Here is a 20395-nt window from a genome sequence, read left to right as displayed (position 1 = left end):
TCTACTTACTCTTATGGGAATATATCCCAGTAGACAAGAGTGTATTCAGGCTTATAGGACAAAATAATTATGTTTTCAGAATAGTAGTGAAATGGGTGGGATGGGAGAAATGACTGAAAGCTTAAAGGGAATGCTTTGAAGAGTTAGGGAGAAAGTTGGAAGAAAACAAAGGTGGATGACTACTTAAAATCCAGAGACAAGGGATATCATAAATTTTTTTTTCAATCAGTCAACAAGCAATTACTATACACTGACTATTTCCAAGTTGTTGTCATCCAAACTGGAAAATAGAATCACAGAATGTCAGAACTAGAAGGGATTTCTAGTCCAACCCAAATCTAAACAAAACTCACAGAAGTTGTTGTTTGTCCTTTATTATTAAAGAGGACCATGACATCAGGGAGATATTGCCATGACATGAAAATGAGTTGTATTTATAGTGAGGATATGTTGCGCAGCCACCATTGTCACTTTCTCCTCCACAGCCATTTGATCCTCCAAGTTATCTAGTATCTATATACTTACATGTGTACATGTTATTTTCCCCAATAGAATGTAAACTTCTTGAAGGTAAGGAGGGCCTATTTCATTTTTTATTTTTGTTTTTATATCACTATTATTGTTTAGTTATTAAGTCATGTCCAATTCTTTATAACTTTGTGGATTATAGTATACAATCCTATCCATGGAGTTTTCTTGGCAAAGGTATTGGAGTAGTTTTCCATTTCCTTCTCCAGGGAATTAAAGCAAACAGAGGTTAAATAACTTGGTAGTAAGTGTGTGAGGCCAGATTTAAGCTTAGGTCTTCTTGACTCCAGGTTCAGGATTCTATCCACTGAGCTTTTATATCTCTAGTACCTAGCTGATAATAGACACTTGATAAATAATTGCTGATTGACATGACATACCAGTACTTCTCAAAGTATGTCTAGAGAATCCTGGAGATCGCTGAAACCCTTTTAGAGGATCTACAAATTCAAAAATAGTTTTTATTTCCAACATGTAAATATCTCTAAATATAACCCAGATAAACAAAAACGCTTTGGAGAGATCCTCAATAATTTTTAATAGGATAAAGATACTGAAAACAAAAGTTTGAGAACCACTGAGTTATAAACCTTCTCAGATGTTATATTCTATTTGGACAGTCAAAACATGAAGATAGTCATGTGGCTAAATGGAAAGATTATTGGGTTTTTATCTGTAAAACAAGATTAGACGACTTTTGAAGTCCTTTTCAATTCCAAATCTGTTCTGAGCTGACAGATTTCAGAGAAACCTGGAAAGACTTACAAGAACTGATGCTAAGTGGAGTGAGCAGAACCAGGAGAGCATTGTACACCATAATAGCAATATTGTGCAGTGATCAGTTATGTTAAACTTGACTCTTTTCAGCAATGCAAAGATCCAAGACAATTCTAAGAAACTCCTAATGGATATGTTGTCCATATCCAGAGAAAGAACTATAGATTCTGAATGCAGATCAAAGCATATTTTTGTAATTTTCTTTTCCTTTCATGTGGTTTTACCCTTTTGTTCTGATTCTTTTTTCACATAACTAATGTGGAAATATGTTTAAAATGATTGTACATGTATAACCTATATCAGATTGCTGGCTCTCTTGGGAAGGGGGAATATTTTGCCTCAATATTCATTAGGGAAATTGGCCTATAATTTTCACCCTATCTGGTGTAGATATCAGCACCATATCTTTCATAAAAAAGAATTTGGCCCTTCTTTCCTATTTTTTTCAAATAGTTTATATAGTATTGGAATGAATTGTTCTTTAAGTGTTTGTTAGAATTCACATGTAAATCTATCTGGCTCTGGAGATTTTTTTTTTATAGAGTTGATTAATACCTTGTTTTATTGCTCTTTCTAAAATGGGACTATTTAAAAAATGTATTTCCTCTTCTGTTAACCTGCACAATCTATATTTTTATAGATATTCTTCCATTTCACTTAGATTATCAAATTTATTGACATATAGTTGGGCAAAATAACTCTTAATCATTGCTCTAATTTCCTCTTCATTGGTGGAAAGTTCTCCCTTTTCATTTTTGAGACTCACAGTTTGATTTTCTTCTTTCCTTTTTCTAATCAAATTAGCTAAAGGTTTAGCTATTTTTTTTTCATAAAATCAACTCAGTTTTATTTATTAATTCAATAGTTTTATTACTTTCAATTTTATTAATCTCCCCTTTTATTTTCAGAATTTCAAATTTGGTATTAATTGAGGGTGTTTAATTTGTTCTTTTTCTAGCTTTTTTTTTCTAGTTGTAAGTGCAGTTCATCTCTAATATCTAATAATAATTTTATATCTAGAGATATAAAATTTCCCCTAATAACCACTTTGGCTGCATCCCACAAATTTTGGTATGTTGCCTCATTATTATCATTCTCTTGGATGAAGTTATTGATTGTGTCTATGATTTGTTGTTTTACCCATTCCTTCTTTAGGATTAGATTATTTAGTTTCCAATTAATTTTTTATTTATTTTCCCTTGGCCCTTTTATTGCATGTGATTTTTATTGCATCATGATCTGAAAAAAATGCATTTACTCTTTCTGCTTTTCTGTATTTGATTTTGAGGTTTTTATGACCTAATAATACATGGTCAATTTTTGTATAAGTTCCATGAACTGTTGAGAAAAAAAGTATACTCCTTTCTGTTTCCATTCAATTTTCTCCAAAGATCTATTATATATAACTTTTCTAAAGTTCTGCTTACTTCCTTAACTTCTTTCTTATTTATTTTGTGGTTCAATTTATATAGTTCTGAGAAAGAAAAGTTGAGATCCCATACTAGTATAGTTTTGCTGTCTATTTCTTCTTGCAGCTTTCTTCACTTCTCCTCTAGAAATTTCAATGCTGTACCAGTTGGTGCATACATGTTTAGTGTTGATATTGCTTCATTATCTATGGTATCCTTTAGCAAGATATAATTTTCTTCCTTGTCTCTTTTAATTAAATCTATTTTTGCTTTTGCTTGATCTGAGATCAAAATTGCTATTTCTGCTTTTTTAAAAAATTTCATTTGAAGCATAATAGATTCTGCTCCAGCCTTTTTACCTTTACTCTTTATGTATCACTCTGCTTTAAATGTGTTTCTTGTAAACAACATATTATAGGATTCTGGGTTTTAATCCAGTCTGCCATCCACATTTGTTTTATGGGAGAGTTCATCCCAGTGACATTCACTGTTAAAATAACTAATTCTGTATTTTCTGCCATCTTATTTACCTCAAGTTATGCTTTCCTTTTTCCTTTCCCCCTTCCCTTTTCCCCAGTATTTTTTTCTGACTACCACCTCCCTCAAACAGCCCTCCCCTTTTTGAGCCCCTCCCCCTTTCTTATATTTTTCCCCTACCACTTCTGTTTTCCCTTCCATTAGCCTTCCCTTTTCTTTTCCCCTTTCTCCTCCCACTTCCCTATAAAGTAAGACAAGTTTTTCTGTGAAACCAAATATGTCTGATATTCTCTCTTTGAGCCAAGTATGATGAAAGTAAGATTCACACAATACTTACCCTCCTCCCTTCTTTCCCTCAATTATAATAGGTCTTCTTTGCCTCTTCATGAGATGTAATTTGCTTAATTTTACCTCCATTTTACACTTTTCCCAGTACAATCCCCTTTCTAACTTTAGATTCTTTTTCATATTATCATAATAAAATCAAATTATACCCACACTCTCTAAGTATATCCATAGCAGAAATATAATTCTCAAGAGTTCTTTCCTTTTTACCTTTTTATGCTTCTCTTGAGTTCTGTATTTAGAGATCAATTTTTTCATTCAGCTCTGGTCTTTTCATCAGAAGTAAATGAAATTCATCTGTATCATTGAATGTCCATCTTTTCCCATGAAATATAATGCTCAGTGTAGCTGGATAGTTTATTCTTGGCTGTAATCCAAGTTCCTTTGCCTTTTGGAATATCAGATTCCATACTCTTAGATGCTTTAAGGTGGAAGCTGCTAGCTCCTGGGTAATCTTGATTGTGGCTCCTCAGTATTTGAATTGTTTCTTTCTGTCTGCCTGCAATATTTCTTCCTTGGTACAACAGTTCTGAAATTTAGCCACAATATTCCTTTTCATTTAGGCTCTCTTTCAGAAGGTAATCGGTGAATTCTTTCAATGGCTATTTTACCTTTTGATTCTAGAACTCAAGGTAGTTGTCCTTTATGATTTCCTGAAAGATAATGCCTACACTCTTATTTCATAATGGCTTTCAGGAAGTCCAGTAATTCTTAGATTGTGTCTCCTAGATCTATTTTTTAGGTCAGTTGTTTTTCCTAGGAGGTATTTCATATTTTCTTCTATTTTTCTTTTCTTTTCTTTTGTTTTTTGGTTTTGTTTGATTGATTCTTGAAGTCTTATTGAGTCATTCACTTCCATTTGTTCAATCCTAATTTTTAGTGTATTATTTTCTTCAGTTACCTTTTGTATTTGGCCAATTTAATTGTTTTGTTCATTGCATATTTTTTTTCCTTTTCACAAATTCTGGTTTTCAATGAATTGGTATCTTTTTCATATCTATTTGTAAGGAGTTAAATGCTTCTTCCATTTCATCAAATATATTTTGTAGGGAATTATATGCTTTCTTCATTTTATCAAATCTATTTTTTAATGAGTTTTCTTCATATAATTTCTATTTTTCTTTTCCATGTCCTATTGCAAAGATCCCATTTCCATTCCCTATTTTCCCACTAATTCTCTTTTAAGATCCTTTTTGAATTCTTCTAAGAGAGCCTTGTGAAATGGGGACCAGATCATATCATCCTTTGGGGCTTCATCTATAGCTGGTTTGCCTATAGGAACCTCAGGATTTAAGTTCTTCTTTCTCTCTCCATAAAAGCTGCCTATGTTCAGAATTCTTTTTTTTTTTTTTTTTGATTGTCTTTTTTTTTTTTTTTTTTTAAGGGTAGAGGTCTGCTCTTAAGGCAAATGAGAACAGTTGCTTTGGTTTGCCCTGGGGCAGTTCTACTGACTGACTTATGGTGCTGGGTAATCATGGCCAGGTCCTGTGTTTTCCTGGGGCTCAGTGGCTTACAATTTGCCTTTTGTATTTGTTTTTGGGTTTCTTGCGGCAAATCTGCTAAATCACCAGCTTGAAACCAGGACAGAGTATCCTTAGAACCTTAGAACCCTGTTACTCAGACACCACAAAGCCCTGGCTCTTCACCGACAGTAGCAAGCTCCCTGCTCTGTGATCTGGGCTTGGCAGCTTCTTCCCTTGCCTGATTGAAACAGATTTTTCCTAAAGTTCTTTCAAGATATCTTCTGGAATTTTGTTGTACTCCAAATATTTGTGGGTTCTGCCACTCCAAAACCAATTCAGAGGCTTAATCTATTGTTGGTTTGAGAGAAAGTCAGAGGAAGTCACAGAAAGCCATGTTTGCTCTCTGCCATCTTGGCTCTGTCCCCTCAGTCTTATAAGAATGAATTTTGAACACTAGCTCTACTTTTTTTTTTTTTTTTTTTTTTGCTGAGCCAATTGGCATTAAGTATCTTGCTCAGGGTCATACAGTACCTCTACATATTATTGGAAAAAAATTTAAATACTAATAAGTGGGATTTTTAAAAAGCTGCTTTGGAAGTGTTCCCTCTTTATTTTATGTAGAAAAAAAAAAAACTTTCAGCATTGGATACCGAAAAAAAGGAGGAGATAGGTCTTGAGAAGAAGTCTTTTCAGACATAGGGAATATTAAATTATAGTCAAAATGGACTAGACTTCCATTGCCTAATCCTTATTGGCTCTAGTACTTATTATTTTTGATGTGTTGTTCAGTTTTTTTTCCCAGTCATGTCCAACTCTCCCTGACCCCATTTGGGGTTTCTTGGCAAAGATAGTGGAGTGATAAAGTCATCTTCTTCTCCAGCTCATTTTTACAATTAAAGGAAACTTAGAATCACAAGTTTAGTCAATGTCTAAAACCAGAATCACATGGCTAGTATGGTATTAAGGCCAGATTTAAACTCAAGAAGATGATTCTTCCTGTCTCCAAGCTTGGCATTCTATCCATTGTGCCACTTAGCTTGGCTTTGTAAAGTAACTTAATCTCTTTGTCTTTAATTTTATTATTTGAAAAATTAGAGATTTGGACTAGATCCCTTCTAAGGTCCCTTCAAATTCTACTTTGTGAACATCTGAGAGAGGAAGAAATTCACACTTTTACAAGAAGACCATGAGTGAGTAGGTTTGGCTAGGACATAGGACTCTTGTAGTAGAGTAATGGGAGATAAAGCTGAAGAGGTAAATCATGGCAAGTGAGGGAGTTTATACTTTATCTTTTAGGCAATAAGAAGGCATTGGAGGTTTTTAAGAAGGAAAGGATTCACTTGCAAAAAACAATGCTTTAGGAAAATTGTTCTAGAAGTTGTGTACAAGTCTAATCTATTTGGGTTAGGTAAATTGGGGTGGTTTTAGTAAAACAAGCATAAGATCATGTGGAGTAGGGCGATGCCAGTCAGAATGGAACAAAAGGAATTGAAGCAGAAAACAATAGAAAGAATTGCCAGGATCCCAGTGGAGTACATTTCTGCCACCATAGTTATGACTAGGTCAACCTGAGAGAGGTATGAGATGTGCTGAGGTATATTCATGGAGGGGGAAGTTCTTGGAACAAAGGCTTTGCTTTCAATTCTGGGGACCTTTTAAGAAGACGATTACTTTGGGCCATCATTGGAATGAGATAGCTAGGAAAGAGATGCACTACTGGAAGCACAAACATAGCATGATTATAGCTTAAATATTGCTTATTTCTTACCCACCCCTCATTGTTTCTGTTCTGAACAGATGGTTTTTATTGCATTAATTTCAATACTATTGAGGCATTCACTTTCTTTGTCAAAAATCTCTTCAAAACAAATGATAAAATCATTGTTTTCTTTTTTAGATTAGTATACTTAATTGCCAATTTCTTGAACAGGGTGAGAGGGAATTAATACTTTGTTGGCCTCTAGAAAAGATTCTAATTGGGCTAATATGGCTTTTTATAGGAGCTAAAAACTAATGGAAGGAGAGGAAAGTTAAGTCTTTAGTTGAGTTTTAGAAATACCCTAATGTATCTTTTTATATTAGAGTATTTCTAAAACTCATCTAAGGACTTAACTTTCCTCTCCTTCCTTCAGTTTTTAGCTTTTTATATTTCATCACAAGGTAGCAATGATGACCACTTACTCACCCATTCCTAGAAGGATCTATGCTCACTTTGGTTGTCTACAATTTTAGGGCAGAGGTACTGTTCTCTATGGCTCTCAGAGTCAGCAATCTTTTAACTCTTTCCTCTTTGCCCTCTCTGAGGCAACAAGTCATTGTGGAGAGATATGTGGATTTGTGATCTTGGCTTAATGGGATCATCTCTTCACAGAATTTAACAAACATGCTTAGATACTCATATGCTTGTTTTTACTCATCATGGAATTGATAAGATGATAAATAGCACACAATAATTTATATGTAATGCAAAACCAACAAAATAGCTTTCAGTATGTACAGGTATCCAAAGTTTCAAAAGTTCCCTCAGTCAGTATAAAAGCTGTTTCAATCCAGGAATTGTAGGACATCTCAGTTTGTTTAATTCATCTTTGCTGTATCCTAGTGAGTGGTGAATGGATTGACCCCTTGAACTTGACTCATGCACCTCTTAGGAATAATCTTTAAATATGGCCAAGAAACTCTTGGCCCTCAGATTTACAATGGAGGTTAGAATGGGTGCACTCAAAATCCAATGAATAGAAACACATAAGGACTGGTGCTCTCTCTAGTCTTTGCTGTCCTTTCTGTCAACTCCAATAACAAATGACCAAAGAGTCACAGAGGTTTTGCAACCACTGTTAACTCCAAAAATATCAAAGATCTCAATAAGTTAAAAACAAAAATCTTTTACTGGTTGGGGGAGAGAAATTAGACATGTGTTAGGGTCTCCCTTTGGTATGAGATATGAGACAGTAGTTCTAAACCTTGATATATATATTTATGCTTAGACAATTAATTAAACAATGTAGTATAGCAACAGTAGTGAGGCACGACAGTTAGAATGAGGCAAGGTTGTCTAGTGACAAAAAATCCATTCATAGCAATGCTTCCTATTTGGGCTTGTTGGTATTTGTGCAAGTTTAGGGACCCTCAGTTCTGTGATTTAGTTGCATCATTGTTCATTCAGAGGGCGTGTGCAAAAGACTATTGTTATGCCAAGCTCAGGACACAGCTTTCTTGCTGAGCCTTAGTTCTGGAAAACAGATTGTTTCCTAATAGTCAAAAGATTAGAATAAAAAGAGAGGAATGGTCTTGGATTCTGACATATTCCTTGTAGGGATATTTGGTTTCTTCTGACCACAATTAACTCATTACTCATAAAATAATGTAGTGGAACCCATTAACCAGTCTTTGGAAGAAGTTGAACATAATGCAATTTGACATTCTCTCTCTCTCTTTTTAACCTTAATAGTCATAATCCCTCTTTGCCACTATCTCATGTCACTTTCCGTCACACTCCTAGCCTTTTCTGAATAGCAGTGGAGAGGGGACAGCTAAAGAGTGAAGAACATTTCACATATGATAAAAAGGTAGATTTTAATGACTGAAGTGCATGAAAGTATTAAAAGAGGACTTGTGTTTGAATCCTAACTTGTATTTACTAGCTTTTTAGTCTTAGACAATTCATCTTTCCTTTGTGTTTCTTCAGCTGCAAAATGAAGGTGTTGACTTGACTTGCTTCTCCCCAACTCTCATTCTCCTTAGTTCCATTTCAATTATCCTATACCCTTTCCTTTGACTCCTCTATTTTCAAGTGGTGGCCACATTTTATTTTATCTTGTCCTTCTGTCCTCAATACTGCTGGCTGCCAATATTCTCAAGGTCTCTCTGAAGAGCTTTGGAATCAATTGTGAGATGTGGGAAATACTGGCAAAGCATAGCACATGACATGCCCACCTCAAAGAAAGTATTGTGTTCCATGATTGAAGCAGAATTACAGTAGCTCAAACCCTCCCCCCACAAACCATAAGATGCACAAATGTAAAAGACTCTAAATGTCCATATAGATTATTTGTGCCCAACCTGTAGCAGAACTTTTTTAGCTTGTAGTTTTACAATTAGTCACAGTTGGACACAGTGATGTTGACTCTAACATAGTGATGTCATTTTGGACATCTTTGAGAATGAAGGTAAACTACCAATACTATCTTCAACCTGCGTCTACTTAGCTGAATACCAACCCTGAGTCTCTTACCTCTCTGATTCCTCTAGCCACTTTCTAATTTCAGCCTGACTTAGGACAGAATACTCACATCTTGGAGTTCTCAATTATTTCCCTTTACTTAGTCCTAGACTTCTCTTCTCCTCTACCCTAGGGTCACTTCAGCCATTTCCAAAGAAAGCATTTTCCTTATGAATGATTTTCTTCAGGAATGCTTCAGAAAAGTCTTATAAAGACTTACATAAACTGATGCTGAATGAAGTGAACAGAAGCAAGAGAACATTGTACATAATAACAGCAAAATTATATGATGATCAACAATGAAAGACAACTCTTCTCAACAGTACAGTGATCCAAAATAATTCTAATAGACTTGGAATGGAAAATGCCATCTGCATACAAAGAGAACTATGAAAATTGAGTGTGAATCAAAGCATGTTATTTTCACCTTTGTTTTTTCTTTCTCATAGTTCCCCATTTTGTTCTGTTTTTTCTTTTACAATATGACAAATATGGAAATATGTTAAAAATTGTTATACATGTTTAACATAGATATCTTGCTGTCTTGGGGAGAGGAGAAAAAAATTTGGATCTTACAAGTCTTAAAAAACTAAGATTGAACACTATCTTTACATGTAATTGGAAAAATAAAATACTGTTAAATAAAAAAAAAATGATTTTCTTATGGCACTAACATCACCCTGCAAACTTGTTAAGCCTAAAGATATATATATGTTTGTAAAAGCTTTCTGAATCTTACTGTAGAATAAGTAAAATACACAGTACTACTTCCAAAGAGTTGCATTATATTGAAATTCACTTATCAAAATGTTTTCAAAAATGCTACAAGTTCATAGACCTCATGTTAAGAACCTATACATCTAGAAACTGGAGGAGAGATTCCAGTTATTAATGAAAAGATGGTCAATTCTTTCAAATCTCTGACAGTATCATTATTTTTCACATTTTGGTCTTCCTACCTACCTAATTCCAAGTATATATATATATATATATATATATATATATATATATATATATATATATATATATATATATGTATATATATATAATATTATTTATTTACTTGTTCAATAAACTTTCATATCAATCAAGGACTGGGGATACAAAGATGCTAAACTACTCACCCTTAATGAGCATACAATATGGATGCCAGGAAGACTTGGTTCAAGTCTTGACTAACACATACCTTCTGTGTGACCTTGGGCAAATCACCTAATCCCTTAGCAATCTAGTCAATTTCCTAATATTATAAATTTCAAATAAAATATCATTCTACATTGGTAGCACCTGGGAGTTCCTTATAGCAATGAAATATTGCAACAGCTTTTGTTCTTATTTTTATCCCTAGAAAGACAATGTGGATCAGAAAGATAAGAGCTGGGAACAGGTATAAAAATGCTATAAGGATTATAAAGGAAGAAGATAACTTTCAGTTTTGCAAATCACTCAAGGGTTCATTAAAAAAGTAGCATCCAAGTAAACATGGATCAGAAAGATAAGAGCTGGGAGCAAAATGCTATAAGGATTATAAAGGAAGGAGATTACTTTCAGTTTGGGAAATCACTCAAGGCTTCATTAAAAACGTAGTATCCAAGGTAAGTCTGAAGGCAGAAAATTTCAGCTATCAGAGTAATGGATATGCAGTAGGGTAGAATGAACCCCTAGAGTTCTAGGGGTAGCACATGTCTAGAGTTCCTCTTGAATCTTCTTGGGATTTCAGGGATATGTTGGCTCATGGTTGACTAATTTCTTCTAACCATATAGTGGCCCATTGCTAAAAAAGACCTTATGTGTAATATGACATGAAAGATGGTGAATAGTATTTTGATTATCTTACTGCTTCATGATATCAACTAGAGAAACAAAGTGCTTCATCCAAGAGATGATTTCCAGATGGTACTCCCTTGCACATAGCTGGTAAGAGTGACTCCAAGTGTGGAGAAGGGAATGGCCCTTTTCTCTCTCAGTTTCATGTGAATCCTACCCAGTAGTAATTAGTTAAAGCCAAGCAAATGTGCAACCAGGCCCTTCCCTCTGCTTCTTTTATTTACTTATTTATTTAATCTAGAGTAGGTGACTTGGGATTTCATAGGTTCGAGGGTCTGCAAATGATGATGTAGAGCCTACTAGAGTGATTTCCATTATAAAAGAAGTATAAAGGACTTTATGGGAGGAAAATCTTTTATATTGGAGAAAACTATCAGCTGAAAGATAACTTGATCAGTGTAACCATTTTCCTGACAGGTTTTCACTATCCAAGTACTTGGACAGTGAAACGAAGTAGAATGTGAAGCTTTTAATTAGCAGTATTGTAAAAATGATTTTATATTTTAATGAAGTTTAAATATCAACTTCTAAATGGTAACCATAATTATAAATTATTGAATTCTATTGTAATAATTCTATAAATAAATTCTATGATTCCTTTTATGCTTAGCATTCTTCTTTTTCTTTAGGAATAAACCATTTGACTCACACCAGATTCATATTTATACACTTAAGTACCTTTAAAAAAATTTTCTCTACCCTTCTCTTTTTGGGAAATCCTTGTGATTTGAACTATAAGAAAATTATTCCCTACAGGTAAGGACTAAACAAGCTAAGGAATGTGACAAAGGTAAAGATGTCCTGCAGGTAGTTTGTAGTGGTTTTCAAGGGCCAGTTGTTAAATTTTCAGTATGAGCATATACACCTCAGAAACTGTCAAATAGCAAATCAGAGTTACTTATGTTTGTTGATTAAACAAGTGATGGTAGAGAAAATGTTAAAAATGCAGATTAAACAATGTTATATGTACATTTTTTCTTAAAGAAAAAAGAATTTTAAGATTTAACAATACTTAAAACTGAAATAGCAAGTTTTAGGATTGACTTTATCTTACAGGTACAACTTTTTTAAATGAGTCTGCTTTCAGGAACAGGACATACTAAACTAAATGGTCACCCATCTTTTTTCTTAAACCATTTCCCCAGTGTTTAAAAAGAGGATCATACTATTTTCCTTGATTGATTGACCTTTTTTTTCTAGCATCAGAGGAGAAGGTTTAGCATTTCAACAAAGAGGTTGAATTTGGTTGAGATGACAGGATCAAATAAAATGCAGCAATAAATGAACAAACATGAAATAATAGATCTAGTTGTTAAATATTTACAAGCATACTTCTAGATAGAGGCTATCCTAATTCCTCTATTTAGAGGTCAGGTTTCTCTAAAATAAAACCCATGTCACAAACTGTAATGTCTGGGCTCATAATAGGAAATGATATAGTACCCTGGCATATGTTAGTCCAGTTGGGTGATTCCTTTATACCTTTTGTTCTTAATCTGGAGTCCATGAACTTAAAATTTTTTTTTTATAAGGCTATATTTCAATGTAATTGGCTTCTTCTGTATTACCATATAATTCATTTCATTCATTTAAAAACATGATTCTGATAAGAAATCCATTTGCTTCACCAGATAGCTAAAAAGTCCAAAATACACAAAAGATTAAGAACTAAACATGAATAGAGATGAACTGTGTAAAAGAATGAAGTTGCAAAAGGGCAGGAGATTGGTAACACCTACCTATCCATTTTGACTTTAAGAGAGATTGTGTGAAAGAGGAAATAGTATGAAATAGGGATGGAAAGGTAGGTTGGATCAGATTTATCGGGTCCTGAAAAATTAGAATTAGGAATTTGTATCCTATTTTGTAGTTAGTAGAGACATCATAAAGGTTTTTTGAATAGCAAAATGATAGGATAAATATCAATAACAGGCAAACAATGTGAAGATTTTATTAAAGAGGGGGAGAAACTGGAACCAAAGAGAAATATTAGGAGGCTATTATATTAATATAGACTAGTGGTAATGAAGATGCATGCTTCAATGGGCTAAGGTGGGTAAGACTTCCCTTTTTTAAATGTGAGTGGAGAGGAGAAGAAATGTGTAAAAGATATTTCCAAGTCAAGGACAGAAAGGCAAAAAAGTCCTTATTCTCAAAAAGTTAATAGTCTACTGGAAGACAACATCCAAATATATATATATATAAACAAGTCATATGCAGGACAAATTAGGGATAGTCTCAGAAAGCACTAAAATTAAGGAGCATCATAGGCTTTAGAACAAGAAGGGATCTTATATATTATCAAGTTCAGCCTTCTATTTTATAGATGAGGAGAGAGATCCAGAAGTTAAATGACTTACCCAAGGTCACACCAATAGGAAAACAAAAGAAATTTGGAATTCAAACCCAGGTCCTCTGATTCCAAATCCAATGCTTTCCCCCCCAATTTTTTCACTCTATTGCTTCATGAAGTCATAAAAGTAGACAAAATCGTCAAGATAAAAAAAATATAGTTTTGTGAAAACATTTGCAATTTTGAGATGGGGAAAAAAGAAAAACCATTATAGAAAGTAATATAATGTGGTCATGCAAATAGGAAGAGAAGCAGGAGAGACCAGTGCCCTGGAAGATAAGGGAGAAAAGAATGTAAAGAATACATAGGAAACTAGTTTTTAGAGGAGAGAGAGTGCTAGTCTTGGAGTCAGGAAAACATCAATTCAAATTCACCCTCAGATATTCATTAGCTCTGTGTTCCTGGGCTAGTCACTTAATTGATTCTCACATCTCCAAATGGAAATAATAATATCACCTACTTCTAAGGATTGTTGTGAGGATAAATTAAGATAACATTTGCAAAATAAAATGCTATGAAATAATAATAATTATTATATCATATTGCCCAACATTTAAGGAGGTTAAGAACAAAGAAATAGTTATTGGATTTGGCAACTGAGTCCAACATTGGACTTGGAGGAGTCAAAGTATTAGGGATATAGGTTAGAAAATAAGGAACTGAGAAGTTAGTAGGTAGTGGAAGTTGCATGTATCAACTATTGTTTCTAGACTTTTGGTAGTGGAGGTAAGTGGAGTGGAATGAGCTAGCTAACTTAAGAGAATAGCAGTTAAGGAAAGGTTTTTTTTTTTTTTTTTTTTAGTATTAGAGAGACATTAGTATATTTTTAGCTCATAGAAAAGCAATAGTAGAAGGACTTGGTTGAAAGTAAGAAAGTAAAAAAGGAATGATACATGGGGCATATTCCCAGTAGAATAAAAGATTGAATTTAGTATACAAATTCAGGACTTAACCTTGACAGTGGATAGGAGGGAACTTGTATTGTTGGAGACAGGAGGGAAAGATCAAGAAAGTGCAAGTTCACATAATCAGGAATTTATAGTTGGAAGAACCTCAGAGATGATATAATCTCTCAGAATATCACAGAATTGGAAAATTGGAAGGCTTTTCAGAGGATATCTTGTCTGATCTCCACACAAAGAGAACCCCTACAGGAACAGGTGATCATCTAGCATTTGCTTAAAGATCCTTCTGGAGAGGAGCTCAACCTTTTCATTTTACAAACAAGGGAAGTAAGACCAGGGAGGCCATCATCATTCCTTATGGGCCTTCCCAATAAGATTAGGAGTGAAACAAGGATGTCCCTTATCACCACTATCATTCAATATATTTCTAGAAATCCTAATTATACCAATAAGACTTCAAGAACTAATTGAAGGAATTGAATAGTCAATAAGTAACCAAAACTATCACTCTTTGTGAATGACAAGAGTCTATATCCCAAAAGAAACCCAGTGGTTTATATGAACACAATTACAAAGTACTTTTCATACAAATAATGACAGATCTATAAACAATTGGAAAAAATTAATTGCTCATGGATAGACTGAGATGATATAATAAAATGACAATTCTACTAAAGTTAATTTACTTATTCAGTGTCATGCCAAAGTAACCAGTAATTAATTTATAGAGCTAGAAAACATAGTAACAAAATTTATCTAGCAGAACATAAGGTCAAGAATATTAAGGGAAATGATAAAAAAAATGAGTTAAGGAAGGTAGCCTAATAGTTCCAGATTACAATCTATGTAACAAAGCAATAATCATCTGCTTTGTTACAATCTGCTACTGGCTAAGAAATAGAATGATAGATCAGTGGAATAAATTAGATATATAATACATAGTAAATAATAATATAGTATTAAAAGCAAATATGCAAGCTTTTGGGATAAAAATTCACCATTAAATTTCAGGGAAACCTAGAAAGTAGTTTGGCAGAAATTAAGGATAGACCAACATCTTATACTGTAGACCAAGATACGGTCAAAATGGTAAATGATATAGTCATAAAGGGTGATATCATAAATAAATTAGGAGAGCATGGGAAAATATGCCTGTCAGATCTATGGATCAGTCATGAAAAACTCAACTATATCTGATCAAGACAATAATTCAAGATAATTCCAAAGGACCCATGATGCTGTCCATTCCTAGAGAGAAAACTGATGAAGTATGAATGCAGTATGAAAAATTCTTTTCTAAAACTTTATTTTTATTGTTTTATCTTGATTATGTTTGTGTTTTGTTTTGCAATATGGCTAATTTGAAAATATGTTTTGCATTACTTCACATAGATAATTGATATCAAATTGTTTGCCTTTTCAAAGAAGGGAAAGGGGTAGGAAGGAGGGAGAGAATTTGAAATTCAAAATTTTCAAAAAGAATATTGAATTTTTATACATGTAATTGGGCATTTTTTACATTGTAAGTGGGGCATATTTAATGAATTAAATTCATTATATTATAACCATAAGAAAATTATTTTTTTAAAAAAAGAATCTTATGGGTTTATTCCAACTTATCTCATAATACCTTGTATAGAGGTGATAAGAAAAAATTGAGATCGTGTACTGCAATGCTGTTATGAACAGTAGGTCTTAAGTTACCATGATTTCCCTGTCTTTTTTTAATGATAGATATTTGGGTAAAATACCTTTAAAGTTTGTGACAGGGTATGGACGTGGTGGTTTGAGTATTAAAGACTATCCATACCTGGGACACATTCAAGTGAGCTTGAAATTTTGGACAAAGTAGACACTTTGGTTCTGATATGCCCACACTCTCTAGTGTTCAGTGGAGAGTCAGCACTACTTAGGATTAATTCTAGTCTTTTTAGAATTCTTTCAGGATATTGCAGATGAAAAACTGGGATTCAGTACTAACACACTTTGATTGTTTATGAAGACATATAAAAGTAGGAGTTCCAATGAATACATCCTGATACTGCAATGCCATAAGAATTGAAGAGCAGACTAAGACTGAATTCAGGAAAAGCACACATATTTTCTCATTGCATGAATGGGTGATAAGATATGCTCAGGGTGAAACCCACAAAATTTAGCTCACTGATTCCCCATCATTCAGTTAAAAATCAAGGCAGATTCCTTTGTGGTGGGAGATCTCAGAAATCATGTCAAAGAAATATTGATTACTAGCATCATCACAGAATTTAGTAGCCCTTATGTATCACCTATATTAGTGGTACCTAAGAAAAATGAAACTATAGTCATTTGTATTGATTACTGAACTTTGAACAGAAGGATTAAAGTGAACTATAACACACGTACACAATATCTTGAATTATCTTCTAGCAGCCAGTCATTTTCAGTCTTGGTCTTGTATTGTGAATACAACCAGATTCCTAAGTCTGAGGAAGACAAAGAAAAAGAAAGTCTTCATCTATCCAGCAGTTTATAAGTTAGCTAACTATTGGAAAGCACACTGATACAAGGTAATTGAGAGACTAGGCAACTTGTTTACAAAATAGTCCCAGAGAATAGTCAGGACCATTCATGTCAATCATCTTTTACCCATAGGAGAGTTAGTTGGATTTTCATTATGAGGAAATGGAGAGAACTAATAAGAACAAGGAAAAAACTTAAGAAGAGTCTGCCAAAGACTTTGTGACCCAGATATGGGCACTGAAAGTGATTTATCTAATGAAGAAAATTGAGTATATTATTATAGGACAGAAGTGAACTCAAAGACAACTCCTTTTCTGCCAAATACTGCTGTAGAGACTCATAAAGTAGAGATTCAATCCATAAAATTAGAAAATACTCTTAGCTAACTTGTAATACTTGACAGCTCAGGGGAAAACATACAAATAATTCTGTTGGTCAGCCCAACCAACTGATATAGGAAAACTAGGCCTATTAGATTTCTTTAATTTCTAAGTATTTTGGATATATGTGTGCTTTTGAAATATGCATGAGCCCTATATATAGTTAGGCATGTTGTCACTTTAGTATACCTATGGGTTATGTTTTGTATAGTGTTATATCTATAGGTTGTTAATGTACATTTGTTCTGTTTCATTTCCTGTTATTGAAAGTTGTTTTCTTTAGATGCCAGGAAAATCATTCTTGTTGTTTTAAAGTACTGATGTTTGTGTTTATATATATGCCAACAGGTTTTGGACTTAATCCATTTGATTTTTGCAAGGAACTGCAGAGTTTTGGTCCAGAGGGGAAATGTGACCACTGTATAAAAGCCTATTAGTGTGAAGACGAATGCCCTGCCCTATGTGAAGAGAGGGGCATTTTGTGAGAACTGTAGAACTTAAACCTCCTTTAGTTCTTAAGGACTGCTCAAGCTTCAAGTCATGTGGAGTTGTTGAAAAATGATAAAGGCCTACTCCATTTTAAGTTGCTGAAAGAAAAGACTCTGAGAAGAAGATGACATGAAGAAGCTAGCCGTCTCAGTAGAGAATTTTCTTTACTATTCACTATGTATGTTCATTGTGGAACTGGTATTTGATGGAGAAGAGGTCAAACCTTCAATAAAGAGTTTAGGGTTTCCTTTCCCACCAATAACAATGACAAAAGAACCAGAAATAAGCTTAAACTTTTTCATATTCCCTAGAGTAATAATATTTAGGAAAGTAGAATGTATTTGGCTCTGCTGTCTTGTTTCCCTCACTGGCAGAAATGAGTTTCCCTTAGATAAGAGGGACTGGGAAAGAAGAGATGTCTATTCTATCTCAGTTTGAGTCATACAATGGCAGTCCTCACCAGAAGTGGGATCTCTACACATGTGGTTTACCAAGTTTTTAAAAAGTTTGAACATTTCCGAACATATTTTCATATATTTAGCTAATTTGGGCTATTGGAAAAACGAGGGTTAGAAATCATTAATCTTAAAACAAAAAACTTTAACTGAGAAGACAAAGGTAAGGAGACATTTTTTGTAAATTTTATAGAAGAAAATGTATCTTGAGCTAAAGGGAAACCTGTAGAGGGGAAGAAAAAAAAAGTAAAGAAACACATCATGAATGTGAGTGTTAAAAAAGAAGACAATAACAGAGATGCCAAAAAAGTGGACACTTTGAAATTTGAGGAGATAATATAATGAGTTAGTTTTCTCTCATGTTACATTTAAAATCACAATGTTATATTCTGGAAGAGAAAGTTAAAAGAAAGTAGAATAATTGAAATAGCAGACATTAGGGATGGTGAACAGCACAAAAAAGATTATAGAACATAAGTGTTGAGATCCCACTGAAAATCAGAAAAGTGGATGAGATCATACATTGATAAAGAAGTGAAATTTTAGATAAAAATGTGATTTTCTGAAAGATAGGAAGAATAAGGGAGGAATTAAGTAATAGTTGAATAATAACTAAGATCAGGGAAATTTTTTTTATGGAACAAAGGAGGCTAATAAAAATGGGCATTTTTTATAGATATATGCATTATGTAATTTCTGCAATATGGCATTCACAAAGATTTTTGCTCACTTTCTAGTAGAGAGCATTTGAAACTATGCATTTAAATTGATCTTATTTAGGTCTTTCTGAATCCTCTGGTTTTAGAAGGGGCACAAGACAATCATGTTCACTTCTTTATTACTCTCTGGGCTCCTTTCTTTACCATTCCTATCCTTTCCCATCACCACATGTAATGTAAGTTCCCTGAGGGCGGAAACTTTTTTTTTTTTGCTCAAATTTATATTCTCAGTGCTTATTCAGTGCCTGGCACATAGTAAATGCTTAATAAATGCTTGTTGCCTTTGATTTATTGACAGTTGGCTTAAATAGCCTCAAAGATATAAAGATAACTAGATAGCTCAAACATCTATATTTGATGGAAGGTGAGTTATGTTGAAATTAATAACATCTAAATATCATACATCCCAAGACACCATCTCAAATAAACTTTATTCCTAGGTATTACAGTATATTCCACACCACTGCCACTGACATGGGATCTATTTCATTAATAAATGGTTCTGTGAGCTCATATATCTGGATATACTTGTAGTGGTGCAGTTTGCATATTTTATCTTGTATGATTCTTGTCCATTTCCACAATACTTAAAAATGCATTCTGGCATCTTTGGGATTCTCAATGACTTCATCAAGACTTCTCACCTTCTAGGTTCTCTGTCATCTCCTCCATTTCACAAGTCTTCCTTGTAGCTATATTATGTTTTAATTTTCTAACTTCCTGAATCTGGATATAGATATAAACATATAGAAACAGATATTTATGTAGATATATGCCACACTCATTGCAGAAACAAAGAAGAACTGCCAATTTATAAATTGACTGATTTCTGCACAATAATAACAAAAGTTCATGTTTATATAGCAATTTAAGATTTGCAAAAATTGATGATTAAAACAACTCTATGATCTAGGTGCTATTATTAATCCCATTTTATTGCTGATGAAATAAGCTTAGAGAGGTAAAGTGAAGTAGTTAAGTGAATAAGTCACAAAGCTGGCAAGTAATTGAAGCAGAATTCAAACCCAGATATTCCTGATATGAAGTCAAGACTCTATCTACTATCAAATATTGCCCTTTTCATATATAGAACCTTCTGGTTTCCTGTTAATGGAGTAAGCTAGAGACTGTGATTATAATAGTACCTTCTGACAAAATGGTGAGAGACTCCATATATAAAGATAAGATATATTTTGGGATCTGACCAATGTAGTTGTTCTGATTGACTACACATATTATTTATAAGAAATCTGTTTTTCCTTTTCCCCGTGTGGGAAGATGTAGGAAGGAAAAAATATATATGATTTGATAAAATATAATATAATAAACATAACATAATATAATATAATGTAATACACATCTATGTCTTGTGTGGAAATGGTTAAGAATAAAATCTCTGATCAAACTAAAACATTGTGAAAATAACAAGCTTGCCAGCATGTACTGTGAAAACAACTTCTGGGGAATGAGATCGATTGAAATTTTTGGTGTTGCTATATAGAGTTCTCCATAACTCTATTTCTTTACATGTTCCCAGATTGACT

The sequence above is a fragment of the Sarcophilus harrisii genome, chromosome 1 (genome assembly GCF_902635505.1).
Source record: "Sarcophilus harrisii chromosome 1, mSarHar1.11, whole genome shotgun sequence".
NCBI lineage: Eukaryota > Metazoa > Chordata > Mammalia > Dasyuromorphia > Dasyuridae > Sarcophilus > Sarcophilus harrisii.
This window is presented reverse-complemented; position numbering follows the sequence as displayed.